The sequence below is a fragment of the Tachypleus tridentatus genome, chromosome 13 (assembly GCF_004210375.1).
Source record: "Tachypleus tridentatus isolate NWPU-2018 chromosome 13, ASM421037v1, whole genome shotgun sequence".
Lineage (NCBI taxonomy): Eukaryota > Metazoa > Arthropoda > Merostomata > Xiphosura > Limulidae > Tachypleus > Tachypleus tridentatus.
The window spans coordinates 185,875,005-185,899,725 of record NC_134837.1 but is presented as its reverse complement, the minus strand read 5'-3'; the positions used below and the strand labels follow the sequence as shown (position 1 = coordinate 185,899,725).

At 35.4% G+C, this 24,721-nt stretch overlaps 1 protein-coding gene across 7 annotated transcripts in view; it reads left to right on the top strand.

Moving 5' to 3' along the window:
- LOC143240815 (RNA binding protein fox-1 homolog 1-like) overlaps positions 1–24,721 on the top strand; it is a 135,247-nt gene that overhangs the window by 69,729 nt on the left and 40,797 nt on the right. The window lies entirely within an intron of this gene.

The following is a 24,721-nucleotide window of genomic DNA, read 5'->3' as shown; positions in this document are numbered from 1 at the left end:
ATTGTATTATGATATTGAGTGGGTGTGATTTAACAAGATATGTTAACTAACAAGGTTTATTTATTGTATTATGATATTGAGTGGGTGTGATTTAACAAGATATGTTAACTAACAAGGTTTATTGATTGTATTATGATATTGAGTGGGTGTGATTTAACAAGATATGTTAACTAACAAGGTTTATTTATTGTATTATGATATTGAATGGTGTGATTTAATGAGATATGACGTTAAGAGAGTGCATGTACTTTGATACTGAACGAACATTATTTTGTAATGTTTTTATAGGTTATTTAAAGTTGAACAAGAAAGTGCTTATAAGCATGATAAAGTTTATACAGCAGCTTTAATTACTACAATTTCAAAATCTGCTATTGCTACCTAATATTTAATAAGTACGTACAGTATAGGATAGAAAAAAGCTCGTCTATGTTTATTTCTGAATGGAAACTTTCAGTACACAGCTGTTCAAAGTTTGACTTCTTTTGCTGCTATTTGATATTATTCACCAAATATTTCAGAAGTTTGTAAGAAAGAAATTCGTGTCTAGATGATGTAGTGGATTAAACCCGATAAGTGACGTGTGTTCGTATACTTGATTTCTATGTAATAAAGAGACATAAATGGAGCCAACGATGTTTAGTTTCAGTAAGAACTATAAGTACACATACAATAAAAATAAATATAATTTTCGTCAATAATACGAAAATATTTTGTGTGTTACTTGGAAGTTTCCGACCTAACTTACGGATACATATTTTGTGTGTTATTTGGAAGTTTGTGATGTAACTTATGGATATATATTTTGTGCGTTACTTGGAAGTATTGGATCTAACTTATGGATATATATTTTGTGCGTTACTTGGAAGTATTGGATCTAACTTATGGATATATATTTTGTGCGTTGCTTGGAAGTATTGGATCTAACTTATGGATATATATTTTGTGTGTTACTTGGAAGTTTCTGATGTAACTTATGGATATATATTTTGTGCGTTACTTGGAAGTATTGGATCTAACTTATGGATATATATTTTGTGCGTTACTTGGAAGTATTGGATCTAACTTATGGATATATATTTTGTGCGTTACTTTGAAGTATTGGATCTAACTTACAGATACATATTTTTTGTGTTACTTGGAAATTTCTTATCTAACATTTCTGGTGTAGTAAAGTAGTAATCTGTTTTAACATAAAAGTAGGAGCCAGCTGAAGTATATCTATAAAAATATATTTATTTTTAAGACCTGACTTTCAGGAGATGTGGACTGAATATACTCAAAGCTGTTTATTTTATTTAACATATAGGATTCAGTTGTTTCAAGGGTTTCTTTTGGGCAGAATTATAAAATATTCTGTTTCGTTCCGGTTTTGTGTTGCCCATCACTTAAAGTAAACTTTAAATTCACACTAACAGAAAAATACCAAATTTATGTTGCACATTTTGTTTCTTTTTGGACGCTTCATATATTCTTCTGTTAAGTGCAACGCTGGTAAAACTTTATAGGTACATGATTGTAAGTAACATGTTTTTCATACATTGTATTTGTTCCACTACACATTATTTTGCAAAGATCTTGTATATCGATTGCACAACAGGTGAAGCCATAGATGGCTTTTTTCCAGGCTAATATAATCTAGCAGTTTCATTCACTTGCTTATGTTTTATTTTATTGAAAGGTACATGGACTGGCATGACCAGGTGGTTAAGGCAATCGACTCGTAATCTGAGGGTCGCGGCTTCAAATCCCCGTCACATTAAACAGATTTACCCTTTCAGTCGTGGGGTCATTATAATGTGATGGTCAATCCCACTATTTGTTGGTAAAAAAGTAGCTTAAGCATTGGCAGTGGGTGGTGATAACTAGCTTCCTTCCCTCTAGCTAAATTAGGGATGACTAGCACAGATAGCCCTCGTGTAGCTTTACACGAATTCAGAACTAACCAAAAAAGAAAGTTACAAGATTTATGTACATATTTAACACATTTATAGTCACAAAATTGGTGTAACATTTAGCATGCTTTCAATTACCTACAGCTGTTGAGGGCATTGCTAGTTATAAGTAGAACTTGACTGTGGACCTATATGTATTTCCCTCCAGTTGAGTAAAAAATTTTCCTGAGAATATGATACTTTGTCTTTGACTGTAATTTTTGAAATTCCATAAACGAGATGTCTTATTAATTGAATTATTTATGAATGAATCTTGTTATGGAGAAGTACTCGTTGTCTTCAGTAGATGTTGCTCTCAACGTTGGGTTGTAATTTCAACATGAAGGCGTGGCCTGATGGTTAACGTTCCCGGCTGCGGATTACAGAGTCCAGCACTCAAGCTATGGTATGTCGCTGAACATGATCTACATTTTCAATTGCTAGCTATTACCACTGTTAAAGCAAATCTATATGTTAGTATAAGATCAGCTGCATGAACAGTGAGTGCTGCTAACTGGTTACCCACCGTTTGGCCAGCAGTTCTAAGTCAGTTAGATGGCTATATCAGAATCCTGTGGTCTCTGATATAGTACCTTAAACCATGTGTTGCAGAAGGCATCGTTCAAACTAGTCATGGCAAAAAGCAGATATTGGAACAGTCCCAATATAAAGAACAGAAATAGAGATGGCTTCTTAATCAGATTTAAGATCTTAATTTACTACTCTGATTGGAAGCTCTACCTTCAGTTAAGATAATGGATTAAAATTATACATATGACCTCCTCCGCCTCACCCTTCTGACGTAATTATCCACCTTGTGAAGTAGAAGTTAATGTATGATTCCAGTTGGGTTCCATGCTCTTCTACTGTAACACTTTGGTCACCACATTTCGATGATTCTTATCTGTTTGAAACGTTGTATTGTAACTGTTGAAGTTGTACTTTATACACAATATATCAGCTCTTAATGTCTCTGTTTTTATGTTTCGGTAAACCTCAGTGAATCAGACTACCATACTAACCTAGCTGGCCCGGCATGGCTAGGTGGATAAGGCACTCGACTCGTAATCCAAGGGTCGCGGGTTCAAATCCTCATCACACCAAACATGCTCGCCTTTTCAGCCGTGGGGGCGTTATAAGTGACGGTCATTCTCAATATTAGTAAAAGAGTAGCCCAAGAGTTGGCGGTGGGTGGTGATGACTAACTGCCTTTTCTCTAGTCTTATACTACTAAATTAGGGACGGCTAGCACAGATAGCCTTCGTGTAACCTTGATCGAAATTCAAAAGAAACCAAACCAAATTTACTAATAATGACAACAGAGTAATGACATTGAACATCAGGTTGTTACAACTTGTGCCAGAATTGTGAAAACAAATCGCCATGAGGGTTATAAGAATGACGGTCAGATCCTACACTTGCTTCAGAGTAGTCCTGAGTTGGCAGAAGGTTCTATTGATTAATCAACTTCTTTCTAGTTTGTTGGTTCGTATTTATGGCTAGCGTTAATAACCTTTGCATAGCCTTGTGCAAATATCCGATATAAACTTAAGACACTATAGAGACCGCCTGTTTTTTTGTTATTTTTAATTTCGCGCAAAGCTATACAAGGGCTATCTGCGCTAGCTGTTCCTAATTTAGCAGTGTAAGACTAGAGGGAAAGCAGTTAGACATCACCACCCACCGCCAACTCTTGGGCTACTCTTTTACCAACGAATAGTAGGATTGTCCGTCACATTAGAACGCCCCCACGGCTGAAAGAGTGGGCATATTTGGTGCGACGGAGATTCGAACCCGCAACCTTTGGATTTCGAGTTGAACGCCTTAACTCACTTGGTCATGCCGGGCCTGACTGTCACTGTACAGTATCGTAGACATGTAAGCTGTGATATCAGTCCGTCACTGTCCCATGTTATTTCTATAATCAACGGAAAAGTCTTGTTGAGCTGCTACAATAGTGTGAACACTTGCTTTCTACATCACACCTACTTCCAACACCTGTTCACCCCTAGGACAGAAGGTACACGAACTCCTCACCCCAGTCTATTCCAGTGTATGTAGCGCACTGTTAATAATAACTATGTTAAGTTCTTGCCTTTCCTTCACTTTCCAACAAAGTTAAGACTCTTTTTATCTTTGTATTTTACAACATAGAAAACACATGCACTAAGCAGACGACATCTTAGTTAGGTTTTAATTTCACGCAAAGCTACACGAGGACTATCTGCGCTAGCCATCTTTAATATAGCAGTGTAGGATTAGAGGAATGGCAGCTAGTCATCACCACCCACTGCCAACTCTTGGGCTACTCTTTTACCAACGAATAGTGGGATTGACCGTAACATTGTAACGCCCCAGGGCTGAAAGGGTGAGCATGTTTGGTATGACGGGGATTCGAACCTGCGACCCTCAGATTACGAGTCGACTGCCTCAACCCCCTGGCCATGTCAGACCTAGATGACATCTTAGTATTCATATTTCATACTTAGAATGGATTTTGGAATTACCAAATACTTCGACCAATTCTAACATATATAGACGTCGAACATTTTTCTCGTTTTTATAATTAAGTCTGCGTTTGTATCTTCCAAGATGGCCATACATACTCCTGGAACTAGCACAGCACGTAGCACGTAGTCGTATATTCAGTATGCAGCACGTAGTTGTATATCACATAAGAAACATGAAATTGTTAGTGAACGATATCACATAAGAAACATGAAACTGTTAAACAACAATGGTGGTCAAGAAACAGAGAAATGTAAACAAAGAAAGGCAAATAAAAACAGAGAAACAACAAACAAGGACGTATTAGTGAAAGCAATATTTGTGGTGAAGCTAAATGTATTTGATCGTTGATGAAACTTCAAATTGAATTTTGAAGAAGTATGAAGTTTCATAGCCACACCCTAGATTGAATCTGTTTCCAATTAGTGAACATCTCAAAATCAGCATAAGGCACGAGGGTTTCTTGCACTGTGCTCTATCTATCGTCTTGTTATAAAGTTACGAAGTCTCACTCATTATGAATAAGTCTGTTTGTTTTCAAAATTCGCGCAAAGCTATACAAGGGCTATCTGCGCTATCCGTCCCTAATTTAACAGTATAAGATTAGAGGGAAGGCAGCTAGTCATCATCACCGACCGCCACCTGTTGGACTATTCTTTTACCAACGAATAGTGGGACTAACCGTCACATTATAACGCCCCCATGGTTGAAAGTGTGAACATGGTGTGACGGGGGTTCGAACCTGCGACCCTCGGATTACGAGTCGAGTGATTTTACCACCTGGGGATAAAAGTCAGCGATATTTTAATGTTATCGTAACTACAATATGTAATCATGTTATACAACAAGGCTATGAAAACAGATATTGTAAAGACTTACCGACTGTTATTTGACCCTTGACCCATTTCCTTCACAAAAACTTACTGTAACTCCAGACAGATCTTTCAGCTCTGAAATATTTCACAAATTTCTACAATAGAGAAAGTCAGACAGTAAAATGGCTCTAGAAACTTCAGAAATACAATTTTCTCATCATGCATTGTCTTGGTTTGGTTTGGTTTGAATTTCGCCTTATCCACCTGGTCTTGTCGGGCCGAACACTGCTTTGGACAGAACCAAAATAAATTATAGTGCATCACCGCGAACACCATGTATTAATGTGAAATTCGTGTTCCGTAAACTAAAGATTTCATAATATAAGGAAACAGTATATGTTGCAGTAGAGCCCAAGATGAGACATCCACAGATGATGAGCTATAGAATTCCAACTTTCGATTCCAAGATGCTCACGCAAAACATACATGTGTTAAGGGGTTCAGTGATGACAGACAGTGGCCTAGAGACGATGTTTCATAGGATACAAACTATTCATTATAAATTTAACTGGTTCTTCTGTTGTCACTGAAATCACATCACTGTCTCTTCAATAACCTTCCAATAGCTTAGAAGTTAAGAAGACGTTGAACAAGGTAAGATAATGCATATACTGTATTGAATGCTGTAAAAATTTAGAGGAACCATGCGAGGAAAAATATCTAAGAAAGAAACAACATAGGTAGCTACACCTATTTTGTTGTAGCACTATGTAACAGAGTTGCTGTTGATGTGTTTGATACTCTATTACCGATCAGCACAGGAATAAACATAGTGTGTCACCAGATTGCTAGAACTATATGCTGCTAGGTACAGTAAGTGCTTGTCTAGATTTGTGGCACCTGTAGGACTTCACTTCGACCAGGAATTGAACATTGAATCAGTGTTGTTTGTATAAAATCTTTGGAATCAGGACCACAGCCCTTCATCAGTATTCTGATAAAAATATAGGGAGATGAAAATGTACACTTGAAATCAATTAGCTCGTTACTAAGGGACATTAGAGAATCTGGAATCAAGAATTTCCGCATTTACACTTAAGTTATCAGCTGATGTTTGTAAGAGAACTGAAGACTTCATTGGACCTTCTGCGCTAATACTCTGAGAACCATCACTTAGAAGAGTCTTACACAGATTATACAAAAAATAATTTTGATGTCATACATTACTTCACCCAGTAAAGACTTAAATCAGTTAGTGGTAACATGAAAAGTTCCTATGACTGATAAGACTAGAATTCATCATGGTGAAATCATATGGTTGTACATCCACGCCGCAAGAGAGGACAATCTCTAAATTAAGTTTATCCTCAGAAGTACCATATACTGTAGTTAAAAGAATGAATGATGCTATTTATAGAATTAAGAAGGACAGGTAGTCATCGGTCATCGATTATGATCGTCAACGGAAGTCATCAGCAAGCGAACAGTTGGTTCAAGAGAAGATTTTAACAGATGTAAAGCTAACTTGTAGAAATTGGAGTTAAACAAATGAAACGCTTTTGTTTAATTAAGTGGAGTGGTTATTGCATTCTTTGTTGTTGCGTTTTAGTTTTACCAAGTAACACAATAAAATCATTTCAAGAATATACGTTTCATCTTTAATGAAGTTACCCAGTGGTTTTGTCCAGAAGTACTCGCAGACGTTTTATACACATTGGATTAAATAAAATCTGTATTTCTTTGCCATTAACCCACCACCACCAACCAAAACCCACATGTACTAAGTTTCAGCCTCAGGCTGACATCAGGTAGAAGTTAAATAAGGACAACATTCAAAATTCCTTACATTACCGTAGTTTCAGTTCAATGGAAAATTTCTCTCACCTTTAGACTAAATCACATAGTAGATAAGTGAAGGACTGATTTTGGGTCTGAGCTTAGAAAAATAAAGAAAATTTCGTAAGTCGAAACGCTGGGTTCTAATAAACTTAATTTTTTAGGTGCTATTCTGCTCCTCTGTTGTTTTCATTGTGTAAAAAGTCAGGTCACAATAACCATTTTTGGAGTTTTCGTAACTTCGATTTGAATGTAACATTTTCTAAATATTATTGTTTTCAGTTCTGTGATATTTACCGCTTGAAATGACCCTGATGAAGCGAGTCGTTGTGTATAGAAATAAGTTTTTCTTTCTTTCCCTCAACGAGGTTTTGAACCTGGTTTGGGATGAAGCGAGTTGTTGTGTAGATAAATATTTATCTTAGCAGGGTTGTGGACGTGGTTTTAGTTAACGAAGTAACTATGCCATATTGGTGGACCAAGACCTGTTTGCTCTTTCTTTTGATTAAGGAATTTCGTTTCGCTGATGAGAATGAAAATAGCCGCCTTTTCCTTGTTTTGTTTTCCATTGTGATAAGCTAGATATTGTTTTCTTTCTCTAGAGATTTAAAAAAAAAGCCTTCATGTTCGCGCTATGCATTATGAAAGTTGGCACTAATGGTCCTGTTTGGTTTGATCCTTAAATATCTTTGAAGACGTAATTCATATCATTGTGATTAAGCTTGCTTATACATTTATTTGATTGTTTCAATAATATTGTTATTTCTTTAAGTTTTATAGTTATAAGAAAATTTAATTTTCATTTGATATAAAGCGTACTTTTAATCGCTAAGTGTGTGCTTCAGGCGTTATTTGTTGTTTGTTTGTTTTTTAGAATTAAGCACATGGCTACACAATAGGCTATCTTTGCTTTGCCCACTGGACCCGTTGCAACGAAACGCAAACCACTGAGCCCAGGAGGTACAGTCTGACATAGAAACCACTGGATCCGTTATAACAGACCCTGAACCATTGACCCTAGATGGTACAGCCTGACACAGAAAACACTGGATCCGTTAGAACGGACTCTGAACCATTAATTCTAGGTGGTACAGTCTGACACAGAAAGCACTGGATCCGTTAGAACGGACCATGAACCATTGACCTTAGATGTACAGTCTGCCACAAAAAGCACTGGATCCAATAAACAACCGATTCCAAATCTCATATATAACATTTATGATTCTTTTGACATTTATTTCTATTGAATGTGAACAGACTTTGATCATAGAGGATTGGGATGAGTTCATATCACGATTTGGCTATAGCGATTGAAGTTTAACAAGAAAACAGGAAGGAACCCTCAACAGCCGCGGCACTTGAAATTCTTTCGAGTAGAATTTGTATATATTAATCTATGAGACATCTTTGTCCCTTTTATTAGTTATATTTTCATGCACCAGCAATACCAAGCATGGGGTGTGCATATACCTTATTAAGTTTTATTACTTATCAGGATCTCTACCTACCTAGTCTCAAATTGAAACTGTTTTAGGTGGGATTAGAATAAATTAATCTCTCAGGTCATCCCTTAAATACTGTCCGATTTTAGGTTCAGAAAAAGAGAAAGGATTTCAAATGCTTTTAACGTTATTTAATCAATAATGTATGTTCCATTATTATTAATTACTTCCTGTCAACGATTCACAATCTTCTGAATGCCACTTCTATAAAATGTAGAGAGGGTAGTTTTGACATCTTTATGTGTTCCGAGTTCTTTTACATCAAGATAGTTCTGTAAACTTTGGAATAGATGATAATCGTATAAGGCAAGGTCTGGAGAATAAGGAGGATGTGGAAGTTTCTCCCAGTCTAGCTCTTTAATCTTAACAAATACTATCCTTGCTGTATGGAGCCATGCATTATTATGGTGTAACACAATACCTATATGATTGATCAAAGCAGGCCTCTTTTCTTTCAGTGCAACATTTAAGTGCTCTAAATACTGACAATAGAAGTCTGATGTAATCATGACATTAAGTAGCAGCAACTCAAAGTGGATCACGCCAACAATATCCCACCAAACGCTTAACAATACTTTCTTAGTATGGTGGTCCATTTTGGGCTGTGCTTTACCCAGTTTACCTGAACTGAGTCATTGTCTGCGACACTTAACATTTTTATAATGTATCCATTTTTCATCTCCAGTCACTAAACTGTCCAAAAAAGTGAGTAACGTTCACAAGAGCGCAGAGAAGTGCAAATGTCCACTCTTGCTCCAAGGTTGGCTTCTGTCAAATCACGGAGGACCGATTTTCCAAGTTTTGACACTTTTCCAAGCTGTTACAGATGACGGTGAACCATTGAATGGGTTGTATTAAGCTTCTGTGCTAGTCCTTCAACTGTTACAACACAATCTTCATCAAGTGCAGCCAGCAGCAAGTCATCATTAAACTCAACAGGACGACCTGAACATGGTGCATCACTTAAGCTGTAGTCACCTGATCTGAACTTTTTAACCACCTTCGACATTTTCTTTCATTCAGAGACTCCGCACCATAAACACCTTGGATTTTTCGTGTAGTTTCTGCTGCACTATTGCCTTGTTTAAACTCATAAAGCATTATATGCCTAATGTGCTCCTCAGACACAACATTTTCATAAGAGTTTATTTGATTAATTATCTGAAAAACATGGAGTTGGGATAGTTTCTCTTATTTGTCTAAACATTTTTAAACACGTCCTACTACATATTTCAGTCATTAAAGCCTTCTGCAAAGACAAAAATGATTATGCACTATCTGTATTAAATTTTGGGACATTACTTATGGGATGATCAGATATGAATCCTATCGAAAGAGTTTGAGCTCCTGAGCCCAAAACTGTAATTAAATTTCAAATCGGTTAAGGGATGATAAAGCTGTGAGTTAAAACGTTTGTACTTGGTGAAAAAATAAATGTAGAGCCGTTCTGTGAGCCGATATGCCGCGGCTGAAAAGGGAGCCTACTTCTTAAAGAACATACATATTGTACCACTGTTGGTGGTTGTTGTCATCAGAGTGAAAGTAAATATATGTAGTTTATATATCAGGTATCGTGTAATAAAAATGGATTCAGTACAGTAGTGGAAGAAATCAGAATAGATAGATATCCATCATTATCAAAATCTTTAATAAAGCTGCCTGGAGACATAATATATATACATACACCTTCCCTTATTATCATCTTTAAATTTCACTTTAGAACTGTTTCTGTTTCACAGAGCTAACACTAATTTATTATCTTACTGTTCTGCATATTCGAACACAGAATATTGTTAAAAGTAACAGTGTCATTGTGTTGATAAATTATGCTGTAACTAGTGTATTGTTTACAGCGTCCTACGAATACAGAGCAATATTAAAAGTGAACAATGTGTCACTGTATGGATACATATACTTGTATTAAAGCGTTAATGTAACCAGTATGCTTTCTGCAGTTCCCAGAACTCAGGCACTGTGAAACGGAAATAACCGATGATCGAATGAAAGTTTTGTGTTAATATTTTGCCACATATTTAATAAATGCATTTTTTTTCATATTAAGATATGTAAAAGAAATGTGTGAAAGTTCGTTTGAAATTCCATGTTTAGGATTTTTTAGGCATATTTTGTTTCAGTTTGCACATTATACAAAAACTGGTTTTAAACACGGGATTCTCTCGAGCATATTACCAGTAAAGCCATTAAGTTAGAAACATGAAAGGAACGTCTCTCACGACTGGAAATTTATTAGGTTTGTTATGATTATCATAAATAAACCGTTGTTCCCCACAACGAATTGCTAAAAATAAATGACTAATAGTGGAATGAACCGTGTGATTTTTAAGTGTAGTATTTTACCGCATACGTAATGAGTAATTAGATTATTTGAATGTGTAGTTTATACCATAGTTTGTTGGTTTATGTTGCCTAAACCTGGGAGTAGACAGTCTATTAAGTCTAACGCATTACTTTGTAATCCCCTTTAACCCGCCTGTTTTTATTACGACCAGTTATTATTCATACACGTATAATCTGAGTCTGTACAGTAAATACAAGATAGGCCTGGTAACGACTTGCTCGACGCTAAATGACACAAGTCATATGACGTTAATAATCTTTTCGTCCTGTCGGATATGAAAGTTTGTCGCTGTAGTTTACGGTTGCTTAGCATTTCCACCAGAGGGCCTTTATAAAGTAAACGACAGTTCCCATCTGTCTTAAGATGATTAAACTACCAATTGATCTTTCTAGTTGATACATAAAGAATTGGGAAACTAATATCCAGTTCCCATTGAATTATGCTATATATATGTTTTGTATTACAGTTTTCCTTTCCCACTCGCCTCTAGAAGCATGCAGTGTAGCACGCTTTACAGGCGCATAACCTTCTATTAAACAAGTGTCTTGCTGAAAAGAAATTCACGAACACGTGGTTATTTCTTACATGACCTTCAAGACACACTTTTACGAATAAAAATAAGAAAGCACATAAAATAAGTACATTTTAATAACGAACTGGTTCCATTTGGACCACAAGTATATGTACAACAATAGAAATAATTATGAAAGCACACAAGCAATAAATATGTTGGTTTAGAATCAACGACGCCACCTAGTGGCTCAGCTCCAACTCTGAAAGCTTATGATACTAAAAACCGGGCTTCGATTACGCGTGGTGAGCACAACACAGATAACCCATTATAACACAACTCGGTGTATGGATAGTTCATTGTGTAGCTTTATACTTAACTAACACAAACAAAGTGTATTGGTAAGTGTGTTAATGTTCCAATACATTATCGCTGAAAACAAATAAAACAAAAGCAAATATAATGCCCTAGTATTATTTTTAAATTTCTGTTTCACACAGTGTATTACACTTCGTTTCGAGCTTTACTTCAATGTATTAAAGTATAATTATAGAATATTGTTTCAAGTGTGCGATGTCACTCCTCACAAGTCAGCTAAGTCCTTCTGTCTCCCTTTGACCTTTTAAACTTACTCAATCCTACATAGCCTTAAGAATGTTCATGGTTGTGAATGTTCCTCTTAAGGTGTCGTTTCACCGTGTTTGTTGCGCGAACACTCGTCGATATATTTCATTTCAGAATAAAACTTTTATCAGCACAAAAGTAAAAAAAACTTTCTGTAAATTGGTACTATATTTTGGGAGATGTGATTATTTTTCCACAAATTTTTAAGCACCTGATTGACATCATTATATAGTAAATAATCAACATATACAGTACTGCGCCTTAATGCAGGATGAGTGTAAACCAGTGTATTCAAACCCATCCAATTAAAGTTGGCCCGGCATGGCCAGATGGTTAAGGCACTCGATTTCTAATTCGAGGGTCGCGGATACGAATTCCTGTCACACCAAATATGCTCGGCCTTTCAACCGTGAGGGCGTTATAATGTGACGGTAAATCCCACTATTTGTTGGTAAAAGAGTAACCCAAGAGTTGGCGGTGGGTGGTGATGACTAGCCGCCTTTCCTCTAGTTTTACACTGCTAAATTAGGAACGGCTAGTGCAGATAGTGCTGGTGTAGCTTTGTGCGAAATTCAAAACAAACAAACAAACATTTAAAGTTACGATCATCCATAGATATCATAGAGAATTTTACATATATAGCTCGTGCACACATAATTTTGTTTAAGTGTTGAAGTTGCACTCGGGTCTTTAGAATCATTGAAAGGTGCGTGAAAAATGTAACATTTTTATATAAATAATTCATAACACTGTACACCTTTATTGATTTTCAATCAATTAGTAAGTGTTAATACCCATACCAGCTGTTCTGAGATACAAACACCGTAAAGTCCTCTACTCTGTTTATGCTGACCAAAGTTTTTCTTCTAATCTTTCTCATCTTGTTTAATATTTCCATGCTTCTGTTTTTTATTCGATTTAGACAAAAGCTTCCATCCCAGCGGATCAGCAGTAAGTTCGTGAGTTTATAACGCTAAAATCGGAGTTCGATACCATCGGTGGACACACCACAGATAATTTATTTTATAGTTTTGTGTTTAACAACCAAGCACAGTGTAATTATGTGGAAGATATCACTTTTTACGAATTTTGATTGTTTTTTTTGTTCGAAAAATGTTCTCACCTTGTATGGAAACAGTTGTGTGAAAAGGACGTTTAAATTACATGTTTTTCACTTGGTGATGTTACAAACATAGTAGTTTAACCATAGCTGATTCTAACAAACACTGTACTTATCTGTAAAGCTGTCGTCTGGATTGTGGATTCCACATCACATGGAAACAAAAAGTTTTCTTACGTTTCAAAAATGTACAAAAATTGAAGTAGGAGAGTTAAAGGTATAGCAGTGTATGTATATACCTTTCCGTATTTAGAAGTAAAAACGGGAATTAAGAAATGATTTAGAATGTTATAACCACGTGACGACCACAAGAAGTAACTACTTTTATAAGATTTGGAAAAGACGATTATGAGAACGAACAGGAAATGTAGGATGTTTGGATTAGAAAACAAAATGTTTACGACAGATAATAGTCGCGAACATAAAACTGACGGCCAGCAAAAGAAAGTTAAATTTAAGGAAAGACATATGAACCACGTGCGTTTCGCGTGCTCATCTCGTGTGTTTCTAAGGCACCGAAATCCTAATCTGTCGAGACAGAAAAAAACTAGAGTCATTTTAATCCAATTCGAACGTAGGATGCTATATTTTAATTACTGGAGGTAGCATTTATCGTAGTAATATATAATTGTGATTTAAGGGTTAAATCGTATTAAATTTGACTTTTTAAAACCTTATATTTTGAAAAATAAATTTTGTGAAATATGAACTGTTCTACTATCCGTTAGAATGGAGGAAAAATATCTTAAGGTTATATGAAAGGTATTAAGAAACAAATAAAAAAAATGCTTGGAAGATATTAAAAGACTTGTGAAGTTCAGTTTTACCCTGGAAACAGAAAGAATAGATAAATTAAATATAACCTGGAAACAGGCTGAACAAAATAAGATTTTAAATTTGTTTTTTGTAACATACAAAGCTACACCAGCTGTGTTATGTCCACCTCAGGTGTGGAAACCCGATTTTTAGCGTTACAAGTCCACAGACCTATCGCTGATCTAGTGATGGGTAACTTGTTTGAGAAATATCGATGTATTTTTGGACAAAGAATTTTGCTATCATTGAATGAAAGTAGCTGTTTACAGCTAAAGTGGCGGAGGTAATGGACTTCGTTTCACGTATGAACGTTTTTACGATAATGTGGTTTCAATCCACTTATAACTTGGTGCTATTTATAATAAAGATTAAGAAAATATCGATCTTTAAATGATTATTATCTTCAAAAATGTTCCCAAAAGGCCCTTATCTTGGTGTGAAAATGTTGTGCATAAATAAAAGGAAGTCGAATTTCTTACCGATGTTATAATTTAAAACGTTTCATATACTGCGCAAAAAAAATCTGTGAAGTAACAGTGTGTTATTTAATGAGTGAAACTGTATGTGTAGACTTACAGAATTCCAGTCAGAATGTTGATACTCTGGGTATTATTGATATAACTGTACGAACTGTTGTACCGTTAGTCCATCTCAACTCTTCGGAGATAACCCCTAGTTTTAAATAACTTGTACCTTGAAACCCTGTCGCTACTCTGTAGTAGTGACGATGGAGAACCGTGTAGAAAGTATAAATTAGTTTAATTATTAGAACTCTCTTCACCCGCTCTGTACTAGTGACAATGGAGAACCGTGTAGAAAGTATAAATTAGTTTAATTATTAGAACTCTCTTCACCCGCTCTGTAGTAGTGACAATGGAGAACCGTAGAGAAAGTATAAATTAGTTTAATTATTAGAACTCTTCACCCGCTCTGTAGTAGTGACGATGGAGAACCGTGTAGAAAGTATAAATTAGTTTAATTATTAGAACTCTCTTCACCCGCTCTGTAGTAGTGATGATGGAGAACCGTAAAGAAAGTATAAATTAGTTTAATTATTAGAACTCTCTTCACCCGCTCTGTAGTAGTGACAATGGAGAACCGTGTAGAAAGTATAAATTAGTTTAATTATTAGAACTCTCTTCACCCGGTTTGTAATTGTAACGATGGAGAACCGTGTAGAAAGTATAAATTAGTTTAATTATTAGAACTCTCTTCACCCGGTTTGTAATTGTAACGATGGAGAACCGTGTAGAAAGTATAAATTAGTTTAATTATTAGAACTCTCTTCACCCGGTTTGTAATTGTAACGATGGAGAACCGTGTAGAAAGTATAAATTAGTTTAATTATTAGAACTCTCTTCACCCGGTTTGTAATTGTAACGATGGAGAACCGTGTAGAAAGTATAAATTAGTTTAATTATTAGAACTCTCTTCACCCGCTCTGTAGTAGTGACAATGGAGAACCGTGTAGAAAGTATAAATTAGTTTAATTATTAGAACTCTCTTCACCCGGTTTGTAATTGTAACGATGGAGAACCGTGTAGAAAGTATAAATTAGTTTAATTATTAGAACTCTCTTCACCCGGTTTGTAATTGTAACGATGGAGAACCGTGTAGAAAGTATAAATTAGTTTAATTATTAGAACTCTCTTCACCCGGTCTGTAATTGTAACGATGGAGAACCGTGTAGAAAATATAAATTAGTTTCATTTATAGAACTCTCTTCACCAGGTAACTAACTGATCTTTATCTCGTTACCAGCAGTAAGTTTTATAAAAAAAATTGAGAGGCGCCACTAACTACGAATTGTTTCTACGACAATTAAAATAGCAGCTATAGATATTACACATTGTAAGAAATAATGTGTCATCTTTGGTTATTACACTTTGAGTAGTTAGGTGTACTAGTAAACATAGCCTGTATAAAAAAGTTATCGAAGAAATAAATTAATTCATTATCAATAGAGGCACACCATTGGACTTCGCGTCACTTGTTACCAATAATCCAAAAGAGCAGCCCAATGAGAGAACGCGTTACAACAGTACTTAATATATTTACAAATACTTGCGATAATGGTTACTTTGAGTGTGGGCTGGGATAATGGTTGGTTTGGTTCTGGGCTTAACTGCGATTATTCATTTGTTTAAAAACCAGCCAGGTGGTAAGATAAATGGGCCGTTAACTGATAATTACAGGTGTAGAACCTGCTTAAGATTGGGCTATCTGACTGATCTTGTATTAGGCATTATTATTTGTATTATAAAACGTGTTTTTCGTCACCTTCGATTACCCGACACGTTACTTGAACAAAGTTATTGGGTTGAGGAATAATTCGTGAGCGTTTTTTTCAAGTTAAAAAATATATTCATAAATGAAACGCTTTCGCAAAATATTTCATGTCATTTGGTAGATAATTTTTTACTCTAATAGATGGTGTGTTTGATTTTCATATGTCTTTAATTTTTGCTTTCATTTTCAGCTCATTAAATGGAATGTCAAGTGGACAAAATCGAGCATTTTCGACACCATCTGCTTTTTGCATTTAATTTCTTGCAATTTCGTTTAAAACAATACATACTATATACCTAGGTATTACATGAAATAAAGTATCATAATAAATGTTTTGGGTGTAATGTGTTCATGCATTGAAGTATTGTATAGTCTTGCATGTAATGCTTGAATGAAATTATTTAAAAACGCTCACGAATTATTCCTCAACCTAATATTAAACATATAATATTCATAGTTACTGGAACATGTTTGTCTTTTTTTTTATTATTATTAAACACAAGCAATTAATTTTAAGCTGCCAAATCACAGCAAGCTAAAGACGTTTCTGTCGATAGCAACAAAATCAATCTCGTGGTCTCTTGTTTCGCTAGCGTCATAATCTTGTGGCTGATGAGGCTTTGATACTGCGCATGTAACGTTTACTTAACACGACGTCACGTGCCTATAAAATTTGACGCTCCAAATTTTAACGAAAAAAACAAAGGAACAACTACAGATTGCTCATATAGGAACAAGTTCTTGGGAAATTTGATTGTTTGAGTCTAACAAATTTTAATGATCTTGTTACAGTCTCGTGTTACTCGTTTGTGTGGTGAAACTGCACGGGTTAAACACAATAATTGAAACCACATGACGTCGAATTGAAATACAATATTGACATCGTGGGTTGATTGTTTTCGGTTAAATCCTAACGCTACAGAAGACGTAACTTCAAGTAGATATTTTAAACGGTAAGCACAAATGAATGTGTTTATGCTATTCTATCGGTTTCTATGAAATTGTGGTTAGGGTTATCTGCAGCTAAAATGGATTGAAAATATGTTACGTGATATTATTAAAGACTCAAAGTGAACCTTCAACATGAGATTTCAGAAAAGATCGGATTAGTCTGAAACTTTTATTAATAAAGTCACAATATATATTTACAACTGGTGGCTCAGCAGTAAACTTATAACGATAAATTCAGGTTCGATACCCGTGGTGTGCTCAGAACGAATACCCTGTTCTGTAGCTATTTAACAACAAACAATATACAAACATTTGGAAAAGTAAAAGTGTTACCTACTGTATATAGTAAAATGTTTAATGTCGTATTTTGCGTTATTTTCGTCACTAGGTGGGACAGCGATAAGTCTATGGACTTGCTACTGTATGATCCGAAGTTCCATTACTTGCGGTAGACGCAGCGAATAGTACAATGTGAATTCGGTATTTATAAAAAAACGACCAGTCGTTCTTGTCAATGCTTTCGTTGATTGTGTTTGTTCAAATACCCACTGTTTCTGTGATAAAGGCCACATATTGTAAATTTTAAATTCATCAATTTTTTAATATTATTTAGTGAATTTACGACTTCTATTCGTGTTTCGTAAGGTGTCATAACACTTTTTTATTCATACAAATTTATATTTTCCATTAGTATTATAGTTAAGGATCAGTATTTATTTTTCATAGGTCAGTGTTAATTTTGTTGTCTTTATACTCTTATAATCAATAGCAGTCGTTTAATATGGTCCAGTGTAATTAAAATGTCTCTTTGTGTTGTGTGATTTGTAAGTTTAGTCGTTAGTAATTCAGCCTTGTTTACAAGACTATATAGGTTTAATCATTAGTAATTCAGCCTTGTTTACAAGACTATATAGGTTTAATCATTAGTAATTCACCTTGTTTAAAAGACTTTATAGATTTAATCATTAGTAATTCAGCCTCGTTTAAAAGACTTTATAGATTTAATTATTAGTAATTCAGCCTTGTTTAAAAGACTTTATAGATTTAATCATTAGTAATTTAGCCTCATTTAAAAGACTTTATAGATTTAATCATTAGTAATTCAGCCTTGTTTAAAAAACTTTATAGATTTAATCATTAATATATAGATTTAATCATTAGTAATTCAGCTTTGTTTAAAAGACTTTATAGATTTAATTGTTAGTAATTCAGCCTTGTTTAAAAGACTTTATAGATTTAATCATTAGTAATTCAGCCTTGTTTAAAAGACTTTATAGATTTAATCATTAATATATAGATTTAATCATTAGTATATAGATTTAATCATTAGTATATAGATTTAATCATTAGTAATTCAGCCTTGTTTAAAAGACTTTATAGATTTAATTATTAGTAATTCAGCCTTGTTTAAAAGACTTTATAGATTTAATCATAAGTAATTCAGCCTTGTTTAAAAGACTTTATAGATTTAATCATTAATATATAGATTTAATCATTAGTAATTCAGCCTTGTTTACAAGACATTCTTTGCTTTCTATTTCGTGCTGTTTTAAGGTAGGCTAAGTATTGTTTTGTGAGGTACTGATTGTGATATATCTCCGTCTGTATATTTATCTACACAGCTGTATTTGTCTGCTTGTTTATCATTCGTTACGCCGTTAATAATATAAGGTATGTGAGTAAGCCGTCATTTATATAGATGGATTGTAGAAATGTATAGAGAAACATGTTAAGTTGGATAATGTGATGTTACAAATTTTTATAGACTGTGACTTATTATTATATGTCGAAAAGAAGCGAAGGACCATAGGCATTTTAACGAGTATTACAGAATGTGTTCCACATGCTGTCCTCGTAATTTGAAACAAGTTTGGATTAAGAATTAATAGTACACTTAACTTTCTCCTGATAACACCACAACCAGAAATTATTGGTCACCTTGTATTCTTCTTGTCTTTCACTCATAATTATAATTATAATTCGTTCCTTTTCTTTAAATATCCATCAACCATTAGCGTAGGAGTTTCGGAGCCTTGTGTGATAAATAGATAGACTTTAATAATATGGAATTGAGGATATTTCTGTTTTCGCTAGCCTGATATCCATTCCAAAGGGAAATAATATTTAAAGAAAAATAAGGGAGAGGAAAAATGAAGACAAACTGTTTTGTAGAAGACGTGGAACTGTTTCTTTATCCGTCTTAATCTCCTCTTCTCAGGAACGACCTTGAGATGGATGAAGTGGGCGTGTTCTCGGAAATCTTGATTGGCCGACTGTTTAATGGTTTTTTTTTTCCGGATCTGTCGAACCCATTAACACGTGCATCTGAGTCAGATTGCAGAAATAACGATTCTATAGATTTTCTTGTACAGTCTCCATATCAGACAGATGGTTATACAGAAAAGCGAGACTGGTGCTCGGTAGAAGTTGAGAGAAACGTTTCTTCGTTGTTTTTCTTTACGTCTCTCTGGATGGAAATTCAACCGAAGCGATTTCCACATATCATCTTCAAGAAGTGATAGGTTTGTTGTAAGTGGTGTAAATGTTTCACATATATGACTCTTCTCGACATCCGTGTACGTGAAGTATCGCAATAAGTCGTCAATCATCAGCGGCCACAAATGCCTTACTCGAATTGATAGTGTCAGGGGGGAGGGGTTTCCCACGTAGTCGTTAGACTGTTGACTCCCCACTTTCCACTTTAGACCAGTGTACGATGTATCATGAATAGAACTTTAGCAATCCATCCTTTTTGAGAGAAAGCGAAAAGAGATGGGTGTTAAACGAGGGAGGGCGAATAAAGGGAGTGGGTGTTAGGAAAGTGAATAGCACCATACCATCTCGTGTATCTCTGAAAATAAAACTTATACACTTCAAGTCAGATGTGTACGTTTTGAACTGACAAGATATATACAGTAATACATCTGCGGAAGGACTGGGGTTGTTGATTCCCCTACCCCCATACTATTCGCTTGCTTATCTATCAGTAGGTACAAGACCACAACATTGAATTAAACATTCTTCTGCAGTATTTTTTTTTGTTTCTCACTACAGTTCTTTGTGTAAAACTACCTTTTCTCTATTGTAACAAATTGTTATAACATTTGTATGTATGTGTATATATATTTATATATATAAATTGTATTTTTAGAGAAAACAAGTCACCTTTGAAAACTATGGTAATAATTTATTAAGTAATAACAAATTAGAGAAAAAAAATCACCTTTAGAAGCTATGGTAATAATTTATTAAGTAATAACAAATTTAGAGAAAAGTCACCTTTAGAAACTGTGGTTAATATTTTATTAAATAATGTATTATCAACACAGAGATGCCAACCATTACGAATTGAGCGTAATAATTACGATTTTGGTGTATATATTACGACTATACGCTCATACAGACAAATATTACGACTTGTTGCAACTCTCAAATTATTAATATATTATATAGCCTATAAAATAAAGTGATAAATTGTTCGCCCAGGGATTGAAAGGGGTGAAAAGAAAATTTCTAGTGAGATACAAATAAATTTTGATAATAAATAAAAGACATAGTCCAAATGGCTACTTGCGATAATCATTTTTGTACTTGAAATAATAAAAAATATTGGTATCTCTGACGTCTACCAATAGTTTGAGTGCGGTGCTTCTCCATGCTGGGTAAGTGGGGAATCTATAGTTACATCATCGGTGCTTGTCAGCAAATCAGCGCTCGCGTAGATGGGTATTTCTCGTTTTTTAAGCGGCATAGAAACAACAATGCGATCATTCACAAGTTGGAAAAAAAGAGGCCTCGTTCACCAGATTGTCTTGGGCCCGGCATGGCCAAGCGTGTTAAGGCGTGCGACTCGTAATCTGAGGGTCGCGGGTTCGCATCCCCGTCGCGTCAAACGTGCTCGCCCTTTCAGCCGTGGGGGCGTTATACTGTGACGGTCAATCCCACTATTCGTTGGTAAAAGAGTAGTTCAAGAGTTGGCTGTGGGTGGTGATGACTAGTTGCCTTCCTTCTAGTCTTACACTGCTAAATTAGGGACGGCTAGCAAAGATAGCCATCGAGTAGCTTTGTGCTAAATTCAAAAACAAACGACATTGTCTTGTTTCTGGCAAATCTAGAAGGACTAAAACTGTGAATCAAAAATTTAGGAAAGAGCATAGTGCAAAATATCCGGTCATTGCATCAAAAGTCAGTGATAGTCATGTGTTTTGTACAGTTTGTCACATCAATTTGTATCTGTGGCGCATGGCGGGATAAACGATTATTATACATTTAAAAAATGTAATTGGAGGGGCGCGGGTTTTGTAAGCCAGAATAAACGATTGTTCCAGACCTACAAAATTGGCATCTCGCTAATAATTAATAATAGTTATAATAATAATATAATAATAAACAGCTTAGAGACATTAGTCAGGTCTAGTAGCCGCAAATGATAAAGGGCTCTGCCTACAATCATTATACTCAGTCATTTGAAATAGTTGGCATCTCTGTTAACATAGTTTTTAAAGGTAATTTTTTTCTCTAAAAGTCTAATTTATTTTATTACCTTCTCTTTCTGTAAGTGTACAGATTTAAAACGCAAAAATCAGCAGTTCGAGTCCCCTCAATGCACACAACAAATAATCCAATGTAGCTTTGCTATAAAAAAAACACTGTATTACCTACGCTTTTTACTACTAACATATACACTACATGGCCCAAAGTATGTGAACACCTCTTCTAATTAGTGGGTTTATCTATTTCAGCCACACCCATTGCTAACAGGTGCATAAAACCAAGCATACAGCCATGCAATTCCCATAGACAAACATTGGCAGTAGATAGGGCGAACTGAAGAGCTCATTGACTTTCAATGTGGCACTGTCATAGGATGCCACCCCTCCAACAAGTCATTTCGTCAAATTTCTGCTCTGCTAGAGCTTCTCCGGTCAACTGTAAGTGCTGTTATTGTAAAGTGGAAACGTCTCGGAGCAATAACAACTCAGCCACGAAGTGGTAGGTTACACAAGCTCACAGAACGAGACCGCCGAGTGCTGAAGCACGCAGCTCTTAAAAATCGTCTGTCCACAGTTGTAATACTCACTACCGAGTTTCAAACTGCCTCTGGAAACAATGTCAGCACAAGAACTGTTCGTCGGGAGCTTCATGAAATCGGTTTCCATGGCCGGCTGGAGTTGTGTAAAGCACACAGCCGTTGAATTCTGGAGCAGTGGAAACGCGTTGTCTGGTGTGATGAATCACGCTTCACTGTCTGAGTGTCTGACGAACAAATCTGGGTTTGGCGGATGCCAGGAGAACAGTACTTGCCTGAACGCATAGTGCCAACTGTAAAGTTTTATGGAGGAGGAATAATGGTCTGGGGCTGTTTTTTATGGTTTTGGGCTAGGCTCTTTATTTTCAGTGAAGGGAAATTTAATGATACAGCATTCATTGTCACTTTAGAGAAATGTGTGCTTCCAACTTTGTGGCAACAGTTTGAGGAAGGCCCTTTTTTGTTTCAGCATGACAATGCTTCCTTGCACAAAGCGAGGTCCATAAAGACATGGTTTTCCGAGGTTGGCGTGGAAGAACTTGACTGACCTGCACAGATCTTTTACCTCAACCTCATCGAACACCTTTTGGGATGAATTGAAACGCCGACCGCGAGCCAGGCCTTCTCTCTCGACATCAGTGCCCGACCTCACTAATGGTCTTTTGCCTGCACAGGAGCGAATCCCCGCAGCCATGTTTCAAAATATAATGAAAAGCCTACCAAGAAGAGTGGAGGCTGTTACAGCAGCAAAGGAGGTGACCAACTCCATATTAGTGTCCATGGTTTTGGAATGAGTTATTCAACAAGCATATATGGGTGTGATGGTCATGTGTCCACATACTTTTGTCATGTAGTGTATATTTCTTTATATCGCAATGACACGATATTCTATATAGTTTCGTTTTTAAACCACGACTTTTAAATAAAGAAAACGATCAACAAGAAACAGAACCACATATATTTGTTTGTTGTTGTTTTTCCATTGGTTGAAATGTATAACATATATATATATACTCAGTACTTGGGACGTATTATATACTTGCTGAAATATCTGCACCTTGCCCAAGCGATCAAATTACTTAAAACGGGTATTTGAAACAAATACACTTCCTTTAAGAACATTTATTTTAAAAAATCAATTTTCCTAACATATTATCTGAACCTGTAATTTTCAAAACAAAAATTAATAAAGTTTCGTGATATACCACGTTGAGAATCATAGTGATGATCTGAAAAGTGTAATCGTATCTTCTTCACTTTATCTGAAACTTCTTTCTTCAGTTGTCTCTCGCATTCCTTCACTTCTTTCATTTCTTACTTTATCAGTTTTTTGTACACGTTTCACCTCTTCTAACTTTCTCAGCCTCAAGCCTTACTTATCTTTCTTCTTGCGATTTATTTCTTCTCTTATCTGCTTTCTTGCAGCCTTTGGATTATCTTTGAAAGATATTTTAATGTCTCTTTTCTTGGATTTTAAAGATTAAGTAAGCACATATTGAAAGTTACTTACATTGAATGTTATAATAAGAAGATCAGTTCTTTGTCCGAGAAGTGGTCAGTGTAATCAAGTACAGAGCATCAACTTGTTTAGAACAAATAACGAGTACATGTTAGATGTTACAGTGCTTATTACAGTTGTACGTTTAGTGATATCACAACAGTAGTTCACTGCATTTCTAATGAAAATTTCTAATGACCAGTCTCTTGGATTTCTAAAAAACGTGATTTTTTTTTTTTTAAATTTCGCGCAAAGCTGGCCGGGGGTTATCTGCACTAGCCGTCCCTAATTTAGCAGTATAAGACAAAAGGGAAGGCAACTAGTTACTATCACCCAGCGCCAACTCTTTAGCTACTCTTTTTCCAACGAATAGTGGGATTGATTGTAACTTTATAACGCCCCTACGGCTGAAAGGGAGAGGATGTTTGGAGTTATGGGGATTGGAACCCGCGACCCTCAGATTACGAGTCTAGCGCTCGTACCTGACCATGCTTGGCCTATTTCTAAAAGAAAGTCATTTTTGATAGTTCAATAATTTTAAACTTTGTAATTGTTATTGGAATATTACTCAAAACTTAATACATTACAAACGCTTATCAACATTGACGTGTATTTTGGAAGTTCGAGCGAAACTCCATCTACCAGTTGTTGTTGTTTTTAATTCTAGAGCATTGATACATGTAGATTGGTTCGTCTTACACCTTCTTGTGTTTAAACACAAAATAGTTTCTTATTGTAATGTCAGATTTAACTTAAACCTTAAAAATTTAAGGGCTACTCGAGGTCATACTTGCTAATAAACACTGCACAATAAAGTATTGAGTTTTGTTTGTTTTCTAAAGTATATTTTCCAGTTAATTGTAGTGTTATACGAAGAGTTTTTTGTACTTAACGTTTAAACATCTCCCGTTTAGGGGTGGAAGCTCTTT